Here is a 6,908-nt window from a genome sequence, read left to right as displayed (position 1 = left end):
ATGTGAGCACAGAAAATTCACTGTTTCTGTGGTAAATTTAAAGTCTTAAATTATTTTCCTTTCTTGTCTTTCACCAGGATAAGTTTCCCCACCCAATAGTCTGATCATTCTACCCACATTTTCAAATTACTCCAAGTAGAGATGGCCATGAACTGGGAAAAGATGGTTTGCTTTGTGATGGCCTCACAAATCAAACCCAGAACTGAACTTTACTAAAATGGCCTTGCACAAACTGAACCAGTTTGGGAAGTTATTGATGCAACAGAACAGCCCCTCCCTTAGTGTGCTAAAGACTTCAAATTCATAGGAGAACTCCCACTGACTCTCCTCTATCTGCCCCAACATTTGGTAAATATTGGACTTAGGAGGTCTGAGTTACAGTTCCCTAATGAGGGTGCCTCCAAGAAAGTACTTTTGGGGAAAATGTTATGCACAGCTTCAGCAGTGCATGGATGGACTCCATGCAAGCTAGAAGCATTAAACTTGCAGTGGACCTCCCCAGGATGCTTTCCTACATGCCTTCCAAGTTACGTGCAGATTGGACCAAAAAGGATGCACTCAGGAAAGTCTTTGGGAAAACATTTGGCACAATTTCAGCAGTGTATAAAACAGACCCCGTGCAAGCTAGAGACATCAAATTCACAGCAGACCTCCCTGGGATGCTCCCCTACATGCTCTCCAGTTTATGTGTTGATTGGACTTGGGAAGGTCTGAGTTAATGGTCCCCAAAGTAGGTGCTCCCAGGAAAGTGCTTTTAGGGAAATGTCAGGTGCAGCTTAAGCAATGTATAGAATGGACCCCAAGCAAGCTAGAGGCATCAAACTCATGGTGGACCTCCCTGGGACACTGATCCTTCTCCTCCAGACCCAGGAGTCATCTGCATTGTTGAAATCAACTTGCCAGGGGTTCAAGTGATAGAGGATAGCTCTGGAGCCATGGCACAAAGGGAAGCCTCCCCCCTGACGACTCCTGAATGAAGTCTTGGGAAAGGACACACAGAATATCACCAGCAATGTGAGCAAAAGGCTGGCTCTGGAGCCCTGCAAGCAAAGAAGGATCCAACTCCCACATGTTCAACAACTCCTCACTGGATGAGGTAGTGATTCAAACTTGATGCCAAACATGAAGGATTGGCCAAGCACAGGAATAAACCTAAATATGGGGTGAGAGTCAAAGCCCAGTGCAACACACCCAAACTCCAAACAGCAGAAAGAGAGCAGACCACACTCGGAAGAGGTGGCTCAAACCTGCTGCCATGCCAACACCCTATTCCCAGGAAAGGTTGGCCATGCACAGTGATCATCTTTACAGTGAACAAGTGACAGGGCATAGATCTGGAGAACTCTGGAGCCAGGGAACAAATGCTGCCATGAAAATGAAGAGTAGGGTACTAGTTGCCTTGTGAAATTGGTCGTGCACTCCACTCACCCTGCCAGTGGTGTGAGTGAAAGGGGATGGCTATGCAGCCCTGAAACAAGGGGAAGAAGGAAGACCTGCCAACTCCTATGAGGATCTGGGAAAAGAGTTGGCCATGCCCAGCCCACATGTTGAAGAACAAGTTTCCTCTGGTTACAGTCCACCCCAAGGTGAAATTTCATGTGGGGCCCTATACAAGCTAGAGGCATCAGACTCATAGAGGACCTCTTGGGGATGCTCCCTGGGATGTCCAACCCCCCCCCCTCCTGTCCCACCTGAGCCCTGGAGCAATCTGCATTGTTGCAGGTGGCCACATTTCTGGGCCCACCCACAGCTCACATGGTGACTGCAGAGCAGGCCCACTCAGGTCAGGAGCTACCTGCACTGTTGTGAATGGCCATGTCCCCAGGTCCACCCAACCTCTATTTGCATGGTAAATGCAGGGCAGAGCCAACCCCCTCCTGCCCTACCTGGGAGCCATACACACTGTTGTGGGTGTCCACAATCCCAGGCCCACCCACCATCCATTTGCAAGGTGAGTGTAGGAAACCAATGCTCTCCTGCCCCACCTGGGCCATGAAGCCTCCTAGATTGTTGTGGGTGACCATATCCCTGGGCCCACCCACCATCTGCTCACAAGCTGAGTGCAGGGCAGGGGCAACCCCCTTCTGCCCCACCCAGGAGCCACCCCCAATGCTGCAGGTGGCCACATCCCTGGGCTCTCTTCACCCTCTGATGTAAAGATGATTAGATGGCATGGCCAACCCCACTTTCCCCCTAGGCTCAGGAGACACCTGCAACAGTGGAGGTGATTCAGGGCTATGACACTAAGAAGACCCAGACCCAACAGCATTGAAAAATGGAAAGGAGGCATGGAAATAGCTCAGGGTGCTGAGAGAGCAGGGAGAAAGGGAAAGAGAAACAGAGGACCACCCAAACTTAGTCCAATCATGTTTGACTCAGAGTTGCCGCTTGTTTTTCTGATACTGGCTGTAAACCATGGCCTGGATGGGGGGCATGACATTGGGAGTTGGCGGAACAGTCTTGTTTCACTTGCACCACTGTACATGCCCCCCAACCCCTCCCAAGTGGAGGCAGTCATCCTCCTACCCAAATGCCATGGGTGCGACCTAGAGGCCAGATCACCCAGATTGGGGAAAAGGAGGGGGGAACACACAGGGAGGACAATGGGGGGCCTGGATCTTAGTCTGCCAGTCCCAAAGCAGAGTGGCCCAGCAGGAAGAGGTTGACTTTCAGGAAGGACAACTCATCCATCCTAGCTGAGTCTATACAAGAATAGTGGGGGCTGAGGATGTCTCCCAGGTGAGAGAACACCCACTCGCTCTGGACACTGGTGGAAGGGCATGGCTATACAAGAGAGGCTGAACCAGATGATGGCCTTGTGCAGTCAGTGCTCCAGGGGGTTGGAGCTGGTAGGCTTAGGGGACTCAGGAAGGTACTCCTTGACCTTGGTAGAATTCCACCTTGGTAGAATTCTCTGCAATAGCACACCTGCCCTCCTGACACTGCTCCTGACTTCCCACTTCACCATCAACAACCAGCATTGGGGTTCTCCATCTGTCTCTTAGAGGGGTGTGCACCCTCCCTCCTCTTTTTCTCCCCCCCCCCCCCAGCTTCTTCCCCCTGCCATTCCCTCTGGCCATGTTTTCTGCCCTGAAACCTCTGCACCTCACTGCAGAGCTCATGCTTCCATTCTGTAAGTTCTGCACTAAGAGAGCAATGCTGACCTTAATTCATGGGTTACACGTGCAGGTCAGCTTGTACTTCCTCTCATTGCAGACAGGATGCAACCTGGTGGTGATGCCCACCTGCAACTCATCTGCCAAGGCCCGCCCCTGACCCATGGGAGAATAGCATTAATAGCATTTTCACAATGTAGAGAGCCATCATGCATCATGACCTGGGGTGCACACTAGGGATGTGCAAAAAAAAAAAAAAAATTCAGTAGTACACAGATTTGGAAATATACGGGGGGGGGGGGAATACAGAATCCCGTATATTTCTGAATTCCGTAGTCAGAATAGCCACATATACGGTAGATGCGCGGCTATTTCCGAATATACGGCCCCATTATACCCTATGGGCCATTGAAATCAATGGCAAATAAGGTATATTTGAAGCCACCTGGAGGGGAGGGGGTTTGAGGGAGAACCCCCAAATTTGCAGGGGACCTGCAGGGGACTCTCCCCTACAAACCCCCCAAGTCCCAAAAAGATTGGGCCAGGGGGTCCAATTCCTGGGGCACCCAAATCCAAACCTAACTTCACACCAGAGAATCTCTATAGGACCCAAATGCACTACATCCATCTATCTACAGTATGAACCCTGCCACACAAAACACAATGTGCTCAAGGTCTGCTCTGCAGACCTGGCTGCAGCAAACCCAGATGCCAGCTCTCCAGCCCTGCCCCAAAGAACATGGGGAGAGCTGGCCAAGCACAACAAGCATGCTGGCTCTGGGTCTCTCACCCAGGTGCCAGCTTCCCTGCCACAGAACACACAATCTACAGATGCCAGCTCTCCAACCCTGGCCCAAAGAACGCGGGCAGAGCTGGCCAAGCACAACAAGCATGCTGGCTCTAGGTCTCTCACCCGGGTGCCAGCTTCCCTGTCACAGAACACACAATCTACAGATGCCAGCTCTCCAGCCCTGCCGCAAACAACATGGGGAGAGCTGGCCAAGCACAATAAGCCTGCTGGTTCTGGGTCTCTCACCCAGGTGCGAGCTCCCCCCCCCCCCAAAAAAAAAAACAGAACCAGGAAAAGGGACAGCAGGAGAAGGCCAAGAAACTCAACTGTTTCTGGCCTTTTAAACAATGAAAATTAGGCCAAACAGCACCCCCCCCCCAAGAACCAGAACCAGAAGAGAAAAGGAACAACAGCAGCACAACACAGCAGCAACAAATCAAACACAGAATCCTCTTAAAACAGTAAAAAAAACCTTAACTTTTAACAATACAGGAACTTTACCAACCCCTCCCCCCAAAAAAACCCCTTCACCCTAACCCCAAGAAATCCAAGCCATCCAAATCAGGAATAGTAAAAGGACACGGCACTTTGAAAAGTCCTCTCACTAAAGTAAGATACGGGCAAATTGGCAAAAAAAAACCCACCCCAGGCCCCCTCCTCCAGCAGAACCCCCTAACCCTAACCCCAAATAAGCTACCCACCACCCAAATCTGAATAAGTAAAGGGACTCTGAGTCTTAAAAAGTCCTTTTACCAACTAAAATAAAAACAAGAACCTCAAGACTGTCTTACCTTAGACGTCTTCTCTACTCCAGGCAAGTCTGGTAAGGCTGAGAGAGAGCAGCAGCAGCTGAGGCCAAGGGCCAGCACAGCAAAATCTCTCTCTCACACCAACACACACCAACACAGCAGCAATGGAGGAGTCCAGCCAGGCAGACTCCTTAAAAAGGTTCTCTGGCCCTACAAAGAGTAGTTTCAAAAAATAGCACTGCTCTGTGATTGGCCAGACAACAGTGCTTACTTGGATAACCAAGTAAGCAAAAGATCAAAAGAACAACAATGTTGCTGATGGCTGGGGGATCAGCTACACAACAGCCCTGCAAAGCATGCATTTGCAATGCATTTTGCAAATGCATGCTTTGGATTGTCTGCTGGGGCTCCTTTTTCCCCTCCCCCCACCCCCCGGTTCTCAGGGAGGCTATGGGAGAGGCAGGAAAAGGCTACCAAAGGCGGGAAAGGAGGCAAGCAGCTCCCCTGAGGCTGCAGAAGCCCCTTTCCCGCCTTTTGCATTGAATTCTGTATACTTCCGAATATCTATACAGAAGTATATGGGGAGCCATACTCGGCTCCCGCATAATGGGCCCCAACTGGATTCGGCTGCATGCGATTCCATATATAGCCGAATCAGGGGTGCTTCGGCGGTTGATTCGGTTCGGCCAAACTGAATGCACACTCCTAGTGCACACCACCAGTCTGCCAGTGATCCTAGTACCATCTTCACACAAACACACGGAAACAATAAATATGTCCAAAAGATTTGGTTGGGGGGGTGTTTTGGGAGGCATATGTGGGGGTCTTCATAAACATATTGACCAATGTAATATGAAATGTACATAAGGAAACAGAAGATGATGACCAGCCAATAGCCTAGGCAATCCAGGCAGATAACTGGTAATCATATGAGGAAAGGAAATCCATATGTGTGAGGGAGAACAGGGCTGAGGTAAAAACTAGGAGAGAGTCCCACATCAGAAACGGAGGCAAAAGAAACTGCACAATTGTGTGTGTGTGTGCTGAGAAGGCTCAGACAAGTGAAATAGTCCTAGAAGTAAACTGCAGTCCTCATGAGATAGGTTCTGCTAGGGATAGTAAAGTGAGTGAATGAATATGCTTGTGAGGTATATTGTTATGTTCTGGTGGCAAGTACAGTTTTCATGTATCTGAATGCACAAGGGTGCCTCACAAATGTACATCCATATGTTTAAGCACTAACACACTAAAAAGACATTATCAGTGCATGGATTGGTCATTAAGGAAAAGCATTTAATATGATTGATTTATTTTCCCTGGATTTTTAAAGTTTATTGATGATCAATTGTAAAAGTTATCTTTTTCTCTTTGTTTTATCTTAAAGTGAAATTTCATACTGGAGGTCCATGTATGAAGCGGATGTACTCTACAACTAGGAATGGGAATGTATCAAAGGATATTTTTACCACTACTGAATGTATTATTATAATCACTCTTTTTGACTACCAATTTGTGATATTATCTAGTTCTTTTACATGAATAACTGCTAACTTTCTGTCCTGTGTCAGATACATTACGCTAGTGCCAGTGTTTGGGAACCCCAGGAGTAGAGTTTGGCAAAACAAAGAAGACAGCAAAAGAAACAGGTGAGTACAGCATATTCCATAATGGGTCTAGCCTGTCACCATGTATTCTTAGAAGCTGCTGTCTGGCCTTAGCAACAGTTTAAAAATGTGGTTTATTATTCCTGCACTGAACCATTACAAACATATAATGATTGTTAAAGTCAATGTGCTCGAAAATCCATTTGTCACAATACATGTTAAAATACCAGTTGCCATGTTGTGAGTCATCTTGCACATGTATACAGAGATCTAAACTATAAAGCAATTACTCCATTGACTAGAATTACAACTGATATCCAGGCTACAGATTAGGTGGGGGTTTGCCAATTTGCCTATATCTTACTTTAGTGAGAGGACTTTTAAAAGTGCAGTGTCCTTTTACTTTTCCTGATTTGGGTGGCTTGGATTTCTTGGGGTTAGGGTGAAGGTTTTTTGGGGGGGAGGGGTTGGTAAAGTTCCTGTATTGTTAAAAGTCAAGTTTTTACTGTTTTAAAAGCTTTTCTGTGTTTGATTTGTTGCTGCTGTGTTGTGCTGCTGTTATTTCTTTTCTCTTTTGATTCTGGTTCTTGGGGGGGGGGCTGTTTGGCTTAATTTTCATTGTTAAAAAGGTCACTTTTTTAACAGTTGA

The sequence above is a fragment of the Heteronotia binoei genome, chromosome 5, assembly GCF_032191835.1.
Source record: "Heteronotia binoei isolate CCM8104 ecotype False Entrance Well chromosome 5, APGP_CSIRO_Hbin_v1, whole genome shotgun sequence".
NCBI lineage: Eukaryota > Metazoa > Chordata > Lepidosauria > Squamata > Gekkonidae > Heteronotia > Heteronotia binoei.
This window is presented reverse-complemented; position numbering follows the sequence as displayed.